The sequence below is a fragment of the Podarcis gaigeae genome (assembly GCF_964106915.1).
Source record: "Podarcis gaigeae genome assembly, chromosome: 14".
NCBI lineage: Eukaryota > Metazoa > Chordata > Lepidosauria > Squamata > Lacertidae > Podarcis > Podarcis gaigeae.
In genome coordinates, this window is record NC_139690.1 from 8,209,534 (window position 1) to 8,223,986 (window position 14,453).

Sequence of the window (14,453 nt, forward strand, 5' to 3'; positions counted from 1 at the left end):
TATTAGTGTAAATTTTCCTAATGAACACATTTTTGTTTGCTTTTTTGAATAATAGACATGTTTTTGCAAGCATCTTCCCCTAATATAATGCATTTTTTTCATTAATATAATGCACACTTTCCCCTACTATATATACATTTTTATACACATTGGATGGTTGGAGGACTACATTATAAATTTTGGAAAAGGATGAATTGCAAAGGGTGCCTGCATTTCGGTTTCTGCATTGTTTTGAGGAATGCGATTTAGGTATTTTCTAATTAAAATGCAAACGAAACTGAATTTCTTCCCCATCCCTACTTAGACATGGTTTTCTTAAACAAGAAAGAGTGCTTTCTGCATATTTCCTGTAGAGAAATATATGCAGCAAATGTTATGTGGTATGCTTAGAGAATTTTCACTAGGAAACTGTTTTAAAGAGAGGAAGAAAAAAATATGAGAATATGAGGGAAATATGAGAGAGAGAGAGAGAGAGAGAGAGAGAGAGAGAGAGAGAGAGAATGAATACAATTGCAATGATATCGGAGAAAAAGGATTGAACAAGGTTGGAAGCTAAACATTAACTTGGTGGTGGAGAAAATTACAACACAGGATATTGAATTAGGAGACACAGGGAGGTGAAAAGATCATTCAAATCAATACCATGCACTCTGGGGAAAAAAGAATGACAGAAGCATTCTCAAGAAGGAGGAAAAAAACCCACCCCAAAACACATAAATATCAGCATCAGGATCCAACCCATTTTATGCATCACAAAGTCATAATTTCCCCAAGCTTTTTGTGAGATAGAGCTAGTGATGTTGCCAAGTTGGTAATTATGTGGTTTTTGTATATGAGCTCCTATTACTCTGGTATATTACAAAGCAAGTATCTCATTCCCAGAATTCTTTGGGAGAAGCCATGACTGTGTCAAGTGGTATAGTAGCGCTTGAAATGTATGGTGTGAATTGTGAACTCTGCATTATTATCCTAAGGCGAGGGAGCAAGGGAATCTTTGTTTGCACTGAGTCTTCCATTGAGTCCTCCGGGTCAGAAGATGGAGAATGGCCTTGCCGGCTCATCAGATGACAGCGCCTCTTAGGGGAGTCATACATGCCATTCCCATTCTGGTTTGGAGTCCTCTTCTTCGTCACCCGTAGGAGGCTCCAACTCCAGGCCCTTGACAAAAGGGACCTCAGTTTTTTCCTGTTATACTCTGATGAAACTGCAGGTTATTACAACAATCCTGCCAATGTTCTTATCTGTTTTCAGTTTATTTGTAAATATTCAATAAACCATTTCCATTCTTTTATAAAACGTTTGTTATCTTGATTTCTTATTTTTCCAGTCAGTTTTGCCATCTCTGCATATTTCATAAGTTTTTGTATCCATTCTTCTTTTGCTGCGACTTCTGCTTCTTTCCATTTTTGGGCAAGTAACATTCTTGCTGCTGTAGTCATGTACATGAATAAGTTTCTGTACAGTTTGGATAGTTCTGTCCCTATAATTCCCAAAAGGAAAGCCTCTGAGGATTTTCTTTTTGTACAAAAGCTTTATACAAAAGCTTTGTACAGTAAGCTTTAATCTTACTACAAGACCACCACATATGATAAAAAGAACCTTCTTTCTCTTTATATTTCCAGCACTTATTTCATTTGGATTTATACATTTTTGCCAATTTACTCGGTGTTGGGTACAATCAATATATCATTTTCTCTGCTGTAAATTTTATATCCATATTCCACCATTGTTCCCATGCTTTCATCTCACAGCTGAATTGTTGAAATGCGCTAACCCTTGGGGCTGGTCTGGAGACTGCCACTGCTGCAGAACGCGGCAGCTAGGTTGCTTGTGGGGGCAAACTACCGCCAACATATAATGCCTCACTTGTGGGATTTGCACCGGCTGCCAAATTGCTATAAGGCTAAGTTCAAGGTGTTGGTACTAACATGTAAGTCCCTTTACAGCCTTGGACCAGGTTACTTGAGAGACTGCCTTATCCCTTAGATCAGGCATCCCCAAACTCAGCCCTCCAGCTGTCCTGGGACTACAACACCCATCATCCCTGACCACTGGTCCTATTAGCTAGGGATGATGGGAGTTGTAGTCCCAAAACAGCTGGAGGGCTGAGTTTGGGGATGCCTGCCTTAGGCGCTCAGTAGATCACTGTGGTCTGTGGGAGAATCTCTCCTGCAAGTTCCAAAGATCTCAGACAGTAGTTTGGCAGTGGAGGCAGCATTTTCTGTTTGCCTCAAAGAAAAAAAAGTCTTCACCTGTTAATAATTACTATAAGTGGGTCTACTTTGAGCAGGACTAACATTGTCTACAACCCTGAGAGCTAATCTGAATACTGGTGAATTTTCTGTTGACTCAACCATTTTCCCCAGGTGCCGACTATTCTACTCTTTTGTTTTTGCTTTTATTATGTGTTTTGATATTGTATTTTTGTGCTGTGAACCACCCTGAGATCTACGGATGAAGGGCAGCATGCAAATCTAATAAATAATAATATTAATAATACTTTCTGCAAGAGCTGCTCAATAAGTTCCTACGTTTTTAAGTTTTCTTGGGAGCAGAAGAGCCAGGACCTGCTGAGAACCAGGCTCTAGACTTATCTGCTGTGAAAGCATTTTTAGATGGTGGCTTTCATAGCGTGAGAAGGAACCCCTTGTGAGGGAGAGGCTGAAGTTCCAGAGGAGGATCTAGGGAAGGATCTAGTGTGATTCAGTCAAAAATTCATGACATTGAGCAATTTGAGAAGAAAGGGTTTTGTGTGCGCCCTGCCCAACTTCCACTGATTCTGTAGCACTTATAGGTAAAGGTAAAGGGAACCCTGACCGTTAGGTCCAGTTGTGACTGACTCTGGGGTGTGCCGCTCATCTCGTTTTATTGGCCAAGGGAGCCAGCATGCAGCTTCTGGGTCATGTGGCCAGCATGACTAAGCCGCTTCTGGCAAATCAGAGCAGCTCACGGAAATGCCATTTACCTTCCCGCCAGAGCGGTACCTCTTTATCTACTTGCACTTTAATGTGCTTTCAAACTGCTAGGTAGGCAGGAGCAGGGACCGAGCAACAGGAGCTCACCCTGTCGCGGGGATTTGAACCGCCGACCTTCTGATCGGCAAGTCCTAGGCTCTGTGGTTTAACCCACAGTACCACCTGCGTCCCACTAATACTTATACTTAGGAATACATCCCATTGAACCTCATGGGTTTGAATTCTAATGATATGCATAGGATTGCAGAATTCATTGCTACCCCCATCTCCACACAACATTGGGTGTCTTTCAAATCTTTGGACCTGCTTTTGGATACGCCATATTTGCAAGACATTCTTATTTATCCTGCCAACGCACAGCAAAGCAAATAGATGAAACAAAACAACCCGTTTTTGAAGTGCATGAAATAGCTTCAAAAAGCTTCATTTCAGGCCAACCCTGAATCCTGAGGTAGATGGAGCCTGCCTTCCCTCAGCAATAAAGCCTGGGGTGAGTGGGTTGAATGCTCATTTCTAGGGGCCCCTGCACAATCCAGATTGGATTTCATTTCTTCTTCATTTGATGCAATAGATAAAGCACAGCTCTCCAGCTTAAAAAGACCCCCCCAAAAAGGGGGGGGCAAAAGATCCACTAGAAAGTGACAATAGTCATTGAAACAAAGCCATCCCCAACTGATCACAGCAGGAACGGCCCTTCTGTGGATATCATGTCATTAGGATGTCTTTTCCCCAATGATGCAGGAATCAGGCCTTTGGTGTGATGGAAACTCCTTTCCATCACACATCAGACAGCCACCTCTCTATCATCCTCTCAGTGCTTATTCAAGACCTTTTCCCAGTAAGTCTTTTAAGTGGAGCCTTTCATCCCACTTAGTACCTGCATTGGGCTCAAAATTAAATGTGTTTTCATTCATAGAAAGTTGCCTTATGCTGTGCCAGTCCATTGGTCCACCTCGCTTAGCGCTGTCTAAGCTGGCTGGCAGAGGCTCTCCGGGGTTTCAGACAGGCACTATCTCCCAGACCTACCTGGAGATGCCAGGGATGAAACCTGGGACCCCTAGGAACCCTGAGAACTAGTTCACCCACTTCCCAAGGTTCTTTAGGGGAAATAATAATGGGCTTTAAATGCATGGGGTTTGTGCACCCCACCTTGACACCCGTTAGCACGCATCTCCCTGCTGGTGCCCAGCTGGAAGGTGGGTTTGGTGGTAACAGCTGTGGAGCAGGAGCAGGCAGATGGGGAATAAGCCGCTATAGATCAAGGACAGAGGACTGGGGTTGCCCTTTGTCCGTAAAAGGAGTCCTACCCCTACTTACATGCCTATTTAAAAACTCTCCCATGAAAGTCGTACATAAGACAGCCCAGGCACCGAGGAAGACCTCGAGTCCATCATTTGTGAGACATTGCCCGTTCATTGTCACGGTATGCCTCCCTTTGTTTGTCGCAGGGCAGTTCCCTCCCGCCTACTGTGTGGGACCGAGTATGCTCAGGGTCACTCCCCACACCCCGCATGCTCGTCTCTTTCTTCTCCATAGTTCCTTAAACAACAAAAGGTGCAGAGATGGGATTTATGCCCTTTTGCCACTGACAGCTCCGTCCAAGGAAGCCTTGGCTTTGCTTTGAAACCCATTGCTGATCTGTTGACTCCTTGGGTTATTTTATTTACAGCTCTCGCAATATCCTCTGACTTTCTCCCCACTCCTCCCAGCACACAAGCACAATAGCAAATTAAGGGTTGCAGTGGAGAACAAAGAGAAGCTCTGGAGAAGGAGAGGGGAAAGATGACTGTCTCCAGAGGGCAGCTTTTGAGACCTCTCCGGGATTTATAGAGTGCCCTTGTCCTTAAAGGAACAGAGCAGTTTATCTTCAACAATGGCACTCTTGAGGAATTTCCCACAGAATTTTGGCATAGAATCTGGTAGCTCTGGTGGAGATTAAAGGTCTCTGACCCACTCCCAGGGTTTCTGGCAAACAGGTGAGTGGCGGGTGGAGAGGCACAAAAGAGGTTTAAAGACTCTCTCAAGGCAAATCTTTTTTTAAAAAAGGTAGTATAAACACTGACAACTGGGAAACACTGGCCTGTGAGCACTCCAATTGGAGAACAGCCTTTACCAAAGGTGTCATGGGCTTTGAAGATGCTTGAACTCAGGACAAAAGGGAGAAACGTGCTAAGAGGAAGGTATGCTTGGCAAACCCTCACTGTGATCAACTCCCATCTGGAAACCTATGTCCCCACAGTGGAAGGATGTGTGGATCCAGAATTGGCCTCCACAGTCACTTACGGACTCACTGTTAAGACTGTGTTCATGAAAGACAATCTTACTTGGCTATGAGGGATCACCAAAGGAGGAGGAAGAAGAAGAGTTTGGATTTGATATCCCGCTTTATCACTACCCGAAGGAGTCTCAAAGCGGCTAACATTCTCCTTTCCCTTCCTCCCCCACAACAAAAACTCTATGAGGTGAGTGGGGCTGAGAGACTTCAGAGAAGTGTGACTGGCCCAAGGTCACCCAGCAGCTGCATGTGGAGGAGCGGAGACGTGAACCCGGTTCCCCAGATTACGAGTCTATCGCTCTTAACCACAAGGGTGAAGATGCACTATAAAGTAGGTGAGAAGGGAGTCGTGTGATATCTTCAAGATTGACAGATTCGTTGTGGCAAAAGCTTTCATCCTTGTTGTTCTGTGTACACATACACACGGTAAAGAGTGGATTCAAATATCATTGAAACTCAAGTGTGCAACAGGTCAATGTAAAGCAGAGGAACCTTTTGCCTTCCAGATGTTGCTGAACCACAGCTCCCATCGCCTCTGGCTATTAGCCATGCTTGCTAGAGCTGAGGGCACTTATACTTCAGCCACACCTGGAGGACCAAAGGTTCTCTGCTCCTGATGTACAACTTAACAGTTTTTGCCAGCTAAATCCTACTCAGAGTAGCCCCATTGAAATTAATGTTCCCAAGTTTGCCATGCCCATTCATTTCCTTGGCTCTACTCTGAGTGGGACTAGCATTAGATTCAACTCTAAATACAATATAAGCACAGCAATCATCCACTAAGACAATCATAGCTGATAGCACAACTTTCCTATACACAGCCTGAGAGGCTGGGAGATGACGCCACTGTCCCTATTAAGGGCTGAATGAAAAATTTTAGTTCAGCAGTTGCATGCTTGAGTTTCCCTTTCATGTCCTTTTGATGAAATTAATGGGCATGACTAATTGTGATCCATAAATTTCAGTGAGTAGAAATTAGTTGGATACAACCCTGAGACATTTTGGATTCATGCAGCAGATACAATAAAGAAGGCTTTTCATTGTAGGGTGCCCGTAGATCCTACAGTTTTATTATTAAGTACGTTCAAAGGAATAAAAGCAACTAAGTTCCATATGTTAGTAGGAAATATGTTGCTCATATATTGACAGCAAAGAACTGGAAGGGAAAAACAACAACCTCTGTCATTAAAGGAATGGAAAAGAATTATTTAGAATAAGATGTCGATATATAAAATAACACAATTTGAGACACTCAGAGAGAGAAATGGGAGCAAAAGGGGTGGTTAAATGGAGTTTACTCCCACATAAGTAAGAATAGGATTGCACCCTTAATAGATTATTTTTGGATTGCTTGCACAGTAATGGAGTGGAACAGTTGGTATTAGAGATATATGAATGTGCCAATTTTTGTTTCTTTCCATTTCTCATTTTTCTAATCTTGGGTTCAGTTCTGTACACCTTTGTTTGCAGTTTCTCCTTATATACACATTTTTGCAAAGCAATTTACACTAATAAAATGCATTTTGCACATTGTTTCCACTTGTATATGCATATCTATGAACACTTTGGCTCAATATATTCATTTGTTTACACATTGCTTGGCTGGAGAGCTGCATTGTAAAATCTGGAGAAGGGCAAATTCCAAAAGATGGCTGTGTTTCAGTTTGTTGTATGAAAAACATAGGGTTGCCTTTAAATGCAAACTGAACTGAATTTCTCTTCCTCTCTTCCTTGGTTATGCAGCCTTAATTAGGTTAGATCGTGAGAGGTGCAAAAACAATCTCAGGTTGCACCAAAGGAAGCAGAGGGTTTGTGTCATGAACAGCTGCCTTGGTTTTGCCCTTAAGAATCTTCAGTCATGTTCCCTTTGCCGTGTATTCCTGCTGCACTTTGGTTCTCAAATGTCTTCTCCTGTCCTTTTGCCTTTTTTTGGGGGGGGGGGATTCTTGAAAAACTTTAATTATTAAGAATAAATGATGCAAAATGCCTATATTTATGCAAATCAGGTCACTTTGGAGAAACGGCAATCATTTGCATAATCCTTTCTGACATAAAACTATGGTTTTATGAACAAGAGGTTTGGGGTACCAGGGGCACAGATTTTAAGTTCTTCTATGCTAAAAGATACCAGTGGTGTGTTAGATCCATAGACAGCTTCCCAGGTCATGTGGCCAGCATGACTAAACCACTTCTGGTGCAACGGAACACCGTGACGGAAACCAGAGCACATGAAAACACTGTTTACCTTCCTGCCACAGTGGTAGCTATTTATCTACTTGCAGTGGTGTGCTTTCGAACTGCTAGGTTGGCAGAAGGTGGGATCTCACCCCGTTGCGCAGATTCAAACTGCAGACCTTCCGATCCATAAGCCCAAGAGATTCAGTGCTTTAGACCACAGCGCCACCCGCTCCCTTGCTAGATACTACCACAGCTCTGATTCCAGCTGGACATGAATCAAAGGTATTTCAATTTATTCATCTATTTAGCTATTCATTTATGCCATATCTATACCACCCATTGACCAAATGTTCTGGATGGTTTACAAAACTTGAAACGCAATCAGAAAAATGCAATGAAAATAAATTAAAACAATATCAATATACAGTAATAGTTATGGACATATCTAGACCATGCATTTAACAGCTTCCTTCAGTGAATCCAGAGAACTATAGATTACCCCTTGCAGATTTACAATACCTAGGGCCCTTAACAAACTACAGTTCCCAGATTCTTTGGGGAAAGTCATGTGCTTTGCATGTGCTTTTAATGTGTGCCCTGGATGTGACCTTCACCACCAGCATAAAGCCAGCATCAGCATAAAACGAAAGCAAGCTTTATAGAACAATTCTGCCATTCAAATAATTATCTGCAAATAATGTGATCCATTTTCTGCTTAGCCTTTCAGCCGAAGCAAAGACTACTACGTTTTAAGTAATTGGGGTCACCAAGCAGGAGAATGGCCTTAATTTTTTTTCTGGTAGATGTTTTGTTAGAACACTAACTTTAGGGCATTGATAATTTAATGGGTGCATTAAGAGGGTTCTACGTAGCGGGTGGAGGTGTGGTCTAACCCACAGAGCCTAGGGCTTGCCGATCCGAAGGTTGGCGGTTCGAATCCCCACAACAGAGTGTGCTCCTGTTGCTCAGTCCCAGCTCCTGCCCACCTAGCAGTTCGAAAGCACGTCAAAGTGAAAGTAGATAAATAGGTACCACTCCGGCGGGAAGGTAAACAGCGTTTCCATGCACTGCTCTGGTTTGCCAGAAGCAGCTTAGTCATGCTGGCCACATGACCCGGAAGCTGTCTGTGGACAAACACCGACTCCCTCAGCCTATAGAGTGAGACGAGCGTGCAGAGTTGGCCACGACTGGACCTAATGGTCAGGGGTCCTTTACCTTTATGTAGCTCCAAAACAGACCTGCTCACATAAGCCTGCAGCAGAGTTTCTCCTGGTCAAGAAAAGAAAAGGAATGGAAGGAGGCTGGGTTGTACATGTCAGGACAGAAGTATTTTATTAGGTCTATGTTAATCAGGTTACCAGCATTTAGGTGGTTAATAAGTTGTGTTTGGGCACAGTGCATTAAGTCTTTATTGTCCCCTTAAGAATAATCCAGCCTCCCGAGTCACCACTCCTCTCTTCTTGGCCAGAAGAAACTTTGCAGCTGGCACATGTTAAGAGCTCTGCTTTGGAGTCCTTGAAAACCAGTTAATATGCCAATTACCAGTGTCTGTGCCGAGCATGAATCTGTCATCAAGGTGCAGTAAGATAACACAGCAATGGCGAGACTGGCGCATGTAATAAGCAAGGCAAGACTTTGTGACGGCAATATTAATTTCAAAATACGGTGTGAAGCAACATTATGGGTGTGTTTTGATCAAATCTCTCAATTCCTGGAGCTATTGAGGAGGGGAAGCTAGCAGAGAAATCATGCCATGGAAGCTGGAAAACCAGGGTGATCAAGGTGTTGTTTGCCTTCGCTGTGTGGCTTCCAAAATGTCTGATTCGACCGATGAAATTAAAACGAGCTGAAAAATAGGCAGCGCCCCTGAGGCACCAAGCCTGGCTGAAGACGTAGACTCCCGTCTCCTCAGACATATAATTATCTGCCTGCATTTGAGAGACTTGCTGTTCATTATAATCTTACAAGGATAACTTCACTCAGGAGGTGTGGCTGTGCGGCTTTGGTAGCAACCTTGGGAAATGGGAGAGGATCCCATCGCAGCAGGACTTGGAGGTAACTGTTGAGGAAGGTGGCTGGTCACACCCCTGGCCAGAAGAAACCTTTCCCTCTTGAATTGGAAGAGCATGCCCTCTTCATCAAACTTCTGCTGCCCCCTCTGAGCCAAACAATAATGTATTTTTATCTTTGGAGTCCTCCCTGAGATCCCCTGAGATCATGGCTAGGACACTTCTGAGGCTGACAGACCTCTCACATAACTAAAATGATGGGGTAGAAAGCAGAGAACTTGCATTTAATCCCCTTGAGGAGAACTTGCTATCAAATCCATATTTTCTACATCCAGTGACCCAGACATGGACCATAGCTCAGTGACAGAGCACCTACTTTTCCTGCAGAAGGTCCCAGGTTCAATCCCCAGTATCTCCAAGTTGGATTGAGAGAGGCCTTCAGACAAAGTTCTAGAGAACATCTGCCAGTCAGTGTAGACAATACTGAGCCAGATGCAGCAATGGTCTGACTCAGTATAATTCAGCTTCCTATGCTCCTATAGCTCTCTGGGTGTTGCTGGACTCCAACTTCCATCAGCCCCGGTCATGATGGGTGATGGTCAGAGATGATGTCATGCCCTGGTTGAATGCAGAGGAATGGTGTGAGGAACCAGCTGGGGAACCACCAAGGGAAGAAGGCTCAGAGCCCAGGGAGTGGTGGTAGGACAACAATGAGTGGTCGGAGGGAGAGGACTGGGAAGACGAGGTGTTGGAAGCTGAGAAGATAACAGGGCTTAGTGAGCTGGGAGCATCTGTGACAGGAAGAAGTTCAGAATCAGAGGCAGAGGCAGAAGCTGAAACAGGAGGGTGGGAGGAAAGAGGCCAAGAGGCAGAGATGAGTCAGGTTGAATACTACTACTACTACTACTACTACTAATAATAATAATAATAATATTTTTTTATTTATACCCCGCCCTTCCCGGTTCAAAAACTGGGCTCAGGGCGGCTAACAACAAATTTAAAACACTTAATTGTAAAAGCAGCATAAAATACAGTATAAAAACATGAATAACAAGAAAATTCAAAGTTCAAAAATAAATTTATTGGAAATCCATCTAATAAGCATTAGATAATCACCAGGACTAGCTGGCTGAATTAGTCCTACTTGAGCCAGCGTGGAGGCCAGGGGAGAATTAGCTGTGGGGTCTCAGAGCGGGTAATCTTCATAAAAGGGGAGGGGGAGGGAAGAGAAGGGAAATAAAAGATCAGGCTGAATTCAAATTAAAGGCCAGGAATAATAGCTCTGTCTTACAGGCCCGGCGGAATGAGGTTAAATCCTGTAGGGACTGCAACAACGGCAGCAAGGATACTCATTGCCAAGAATTGGAAAACTCAAGATCTACCCACACTGGAAGAGTGGCAGATGCAACTGATAACGACTATATGCAACTGGCGGAGATGACTGGCAGAATCCGAGACCTGGGAGAAGAAAGGATTGAAGAAGATTGGAAGAAATTTAAGATTTATTTACAAAAATATTGTAATTTGGTTGAATGTTAAGAAGGATGCTTGATCATAAATAATTGGCCACCACTAAATTAGACTGGAATTTGATGATAAGTGAGATCAAGGAAAATACAAACCCTTTGGGAGAATTATTAGACTATATTTAAATGAGTAGGTATAAGATTGTAAACAAGATGATAATTTGCTTGAAAAAACTTTTCAACAATGTAAGTGGGAGCAGGAGATGTGAGGAAGTCTAAACAAGTTATGAAATTTTGTTATGATATAAGCAATGTTGTTTATTATTTATGTATTTTTTTCACAAAAAATCTTAATAAATATTTATATATAAAAAAAAATCCTGTAGGGACAGAGCATTCCACCAGGTCAGAGCCATCACTGAAAAGGCCCTGGCCCTGGTGGAGGATAGTCTGACTTCCTTAGGGCCTGGGACCTCTAAACTATGATTATTCATGGACCTTAAGGTCCTCTGCGGGGCAGACCAGGAGAGGCGGTTCTGTAAATACGAGGGCCTTAAGCCACAAAGAGTCACAGGTGTCTCCCCTTCCTGCTGCAACAATCCGCCAACCCCCCCCCCCCCAGTCTGCTAGAACCAGAAGGGGCATAAAGCAGGAAGAGAAAAGACAGGCATGCAGGAACAGTCTCTGGTTGCTTGGGCAAAAAGCCCTGGAGACGAGGAGACATAAGATGGCTGAGGAGAGGTGGGGACATTAGACTTGGCAACTGATCCATGGGGCAAGACCCACCGGGGACAAGTTCTGTGCTCATTAGGCCTCTGCCACATCCTTGTGGATCCTGTTCTTGCTAATAAAGAGTTAACTCCAAAGTGTGCAATATGATTTACTGCTGGCTCGCTCCTGTCAGATGGTAGGAGCTGTAGTCCAACAGCAACTAGAGGGCTCCAAGTTAGCCACCCCAAACTCAGTTCGTGGCAGATAACATTACAGAAGTACAGGCTAGTTCCAAGAGGTGTGGAGCCTTGCCATAACAAAGTGTGGTTTGCTTCAGTGTTCATCATCCATGAAGGAATAAGGAGCCCGCTCCTGCATAAGATCCATATTGCAGCAAGAACATCTGTAACATGAAATGCATGTTCTCAGGTGCATTGCTACCTTTCCCCAGGTGGAGAAGATGGAGGCGGCAGCAGTGGGATCAAGTAGGTCCAGGCAAAGTATTGCAGGCAGAGAAGGGCAACACTGATGTGGTTTGCATGTCTGCTGGTTCACTTGTGGAGCCGGGCTCACTCCACAGCCAAGAAATCTACAGGGCATCCTCTTTTGATGTCACATCTCTCTTCACTTGGGATGTTTTAAGGCTCCAGCTCAGCAAAATGCTTAATTGTCATGTTTACTGATCGGCAGCTGTTAAAGCCCCCAGGAAGCAATTGGATTAAAGCAGGCGCGCGAAGCTGAGCTTGTTGTTAGCATTGCCAAAGTCGGCTACTGAGCTACCGATGATGGATAAACCCAACTTCCTCCTCCTGTAGGTGAATAATTGGAAAGTCCTGTATAAGCATACTAATACACACAGTGATTCCAGGTTAAATTCCTTGGACAAACAACGGTGCACTGGCTGATACTAGGTGTTTGGGCTGGTGGTGAAGTATAGCACTTTAGGATCAAATGTGGATGTTCATTTTCTTAAGGTACTGACATGTGTCCTTCCTATCTGAAGGTGGACTTTTGGGGTAATTATGTTATGTACTTTGTGTTTTTAAGCTGTAAACCTCCCTGTGGCCTTCAGGTGAAGGGTGGTATAAGAAATTTAATAAATAATGCTAACAATAATAAATATTGTGCAAGACCAAGTATTTTCACTTTCAGTTCAAGCAGTGAGAATTTGGAAAGGTTTTTTGGGGATGGGTGGGTGGAATTAAGAGGTTACCATGCTTATTTTGGTTTCAGGTGAAATATGGTTTACTAGCCATACCAAAAAGATTCACCTCCCTTCTCTTTTCCTTCTTTCTCTTCCTTTTCTCTTTTAAAAATCTCTAGTTTGGAATTGGAAGGAACTTTTCTCGAGGATCTTGGGCTGGGTTGTAGTTTAGCTGGCTTTGTTTTTTGGGGGGCGGTGGGTTGTTGCTGTTGCTCCTGTCAATTTCTTGTATCTTACGATTTATGTGGAAATAGATCGTTTTGGTTGTATACTTTCGGGTGCCTGGTTTATTGTTTCTGACTACTTTTGTTGCATTGGTTGTTATGTAATTTTTATATGATGTAAGCCACCTTGAGCATGAAAAGATGGCATACAAATAAAAAGATTGATTGATTTCAATTTGCAAGTGCTGTGTTTGCCAAGGAAACAGGAAGGCTGGAGGGGCAGGGAAGAGAATAAGGCTGCAGTCATTATACACTCTTCCCTTGGAGGAAGCTCCACTGAATATGGTGGGAATTGCTTGAGAGTAGCCATGTATCGAATTGCACTGCACATGGGGGTTAAACAACAACAACAACAGCAATATTTATACCCCACCCATCTGACTGGGCTTCCCCAGCCACTCTGGGCAGCTTCCAACAAAATATTAAAATACAGTAATGCATCAAACATTAAAAGCTTCCCTAAACAGGGCTGCCTTCAGATGTCTTCCAAAAGTCTGGTAGTTGTTGTTCTCTTTGACAGCTGGTAGGAGAGTGTTCCACAGGTGCCACTACCGGAAAGGCCCTGTGCCTGGTTCCCTGTAAGTTGGCTTCTCACAGTGAGGGAACCGCCAGAAGGCCCTCGGCGCTGGACCTCAGTGTCCGGGCAGGACGATGGGGTGGAGATGCTCCTTCAGGTTATACAGGACCGAGGCTGTTTAGAGCGTTAAAGGTCAGCACCAACACTTTGAATTGTGCTTGGAAACATACTGGGAGCCAATGTAGGTCTTTCAAGACCAGTGTTATGTGGTCTCAGCGGCTGCTTCCAGTCACCAGTCTGGATTAATTGCAGTTTCCGGGTCACCTTCAAAGGTAGCCCCACATAAAACGCATTGCAGTAATCCAAGTGAGAGATAACCAGAGCATGCACCACTCTGGCGAGGCATGTGATAAGTTTTTAGGATTTTCTTTTATCTGTGGACAAGTTTATGCTAAAACTAATAATGTGTAAATACAGGCAATGACTGTTTCGCGCAGGGGTTATGTTCCTGACCTCCGTGTGTATTGACAGAGTGCACAATAAGTCTGCTCTGCCCCCTTTTCAGGCCAGTTCTGGGTTGCAGTGATGCATGCGGTCATGGTCACGTACATATTGGTCAAGTGTAAAATGGTTGTTGCCTGTAATTTTTTTAAAGGGGAGGGTAAGGTGATCAGCTGTGCAAGGAATGAAAACACAGATAACATCATGTCTAATTTTGCCTTAATGAAATTAGATTCTGTTCACATTTTAATTAAAAACTACTTAATTTGCACTTTTTGAACCAAGGCATGCACCAGAAATACAACTCTCCTTTGAAATTGGCACTTCTACGAATTTTGCATTGCAGCTCACCAACCCGAAAGCTGGTCCAGAGATGTGTCATATGGGGGGGGG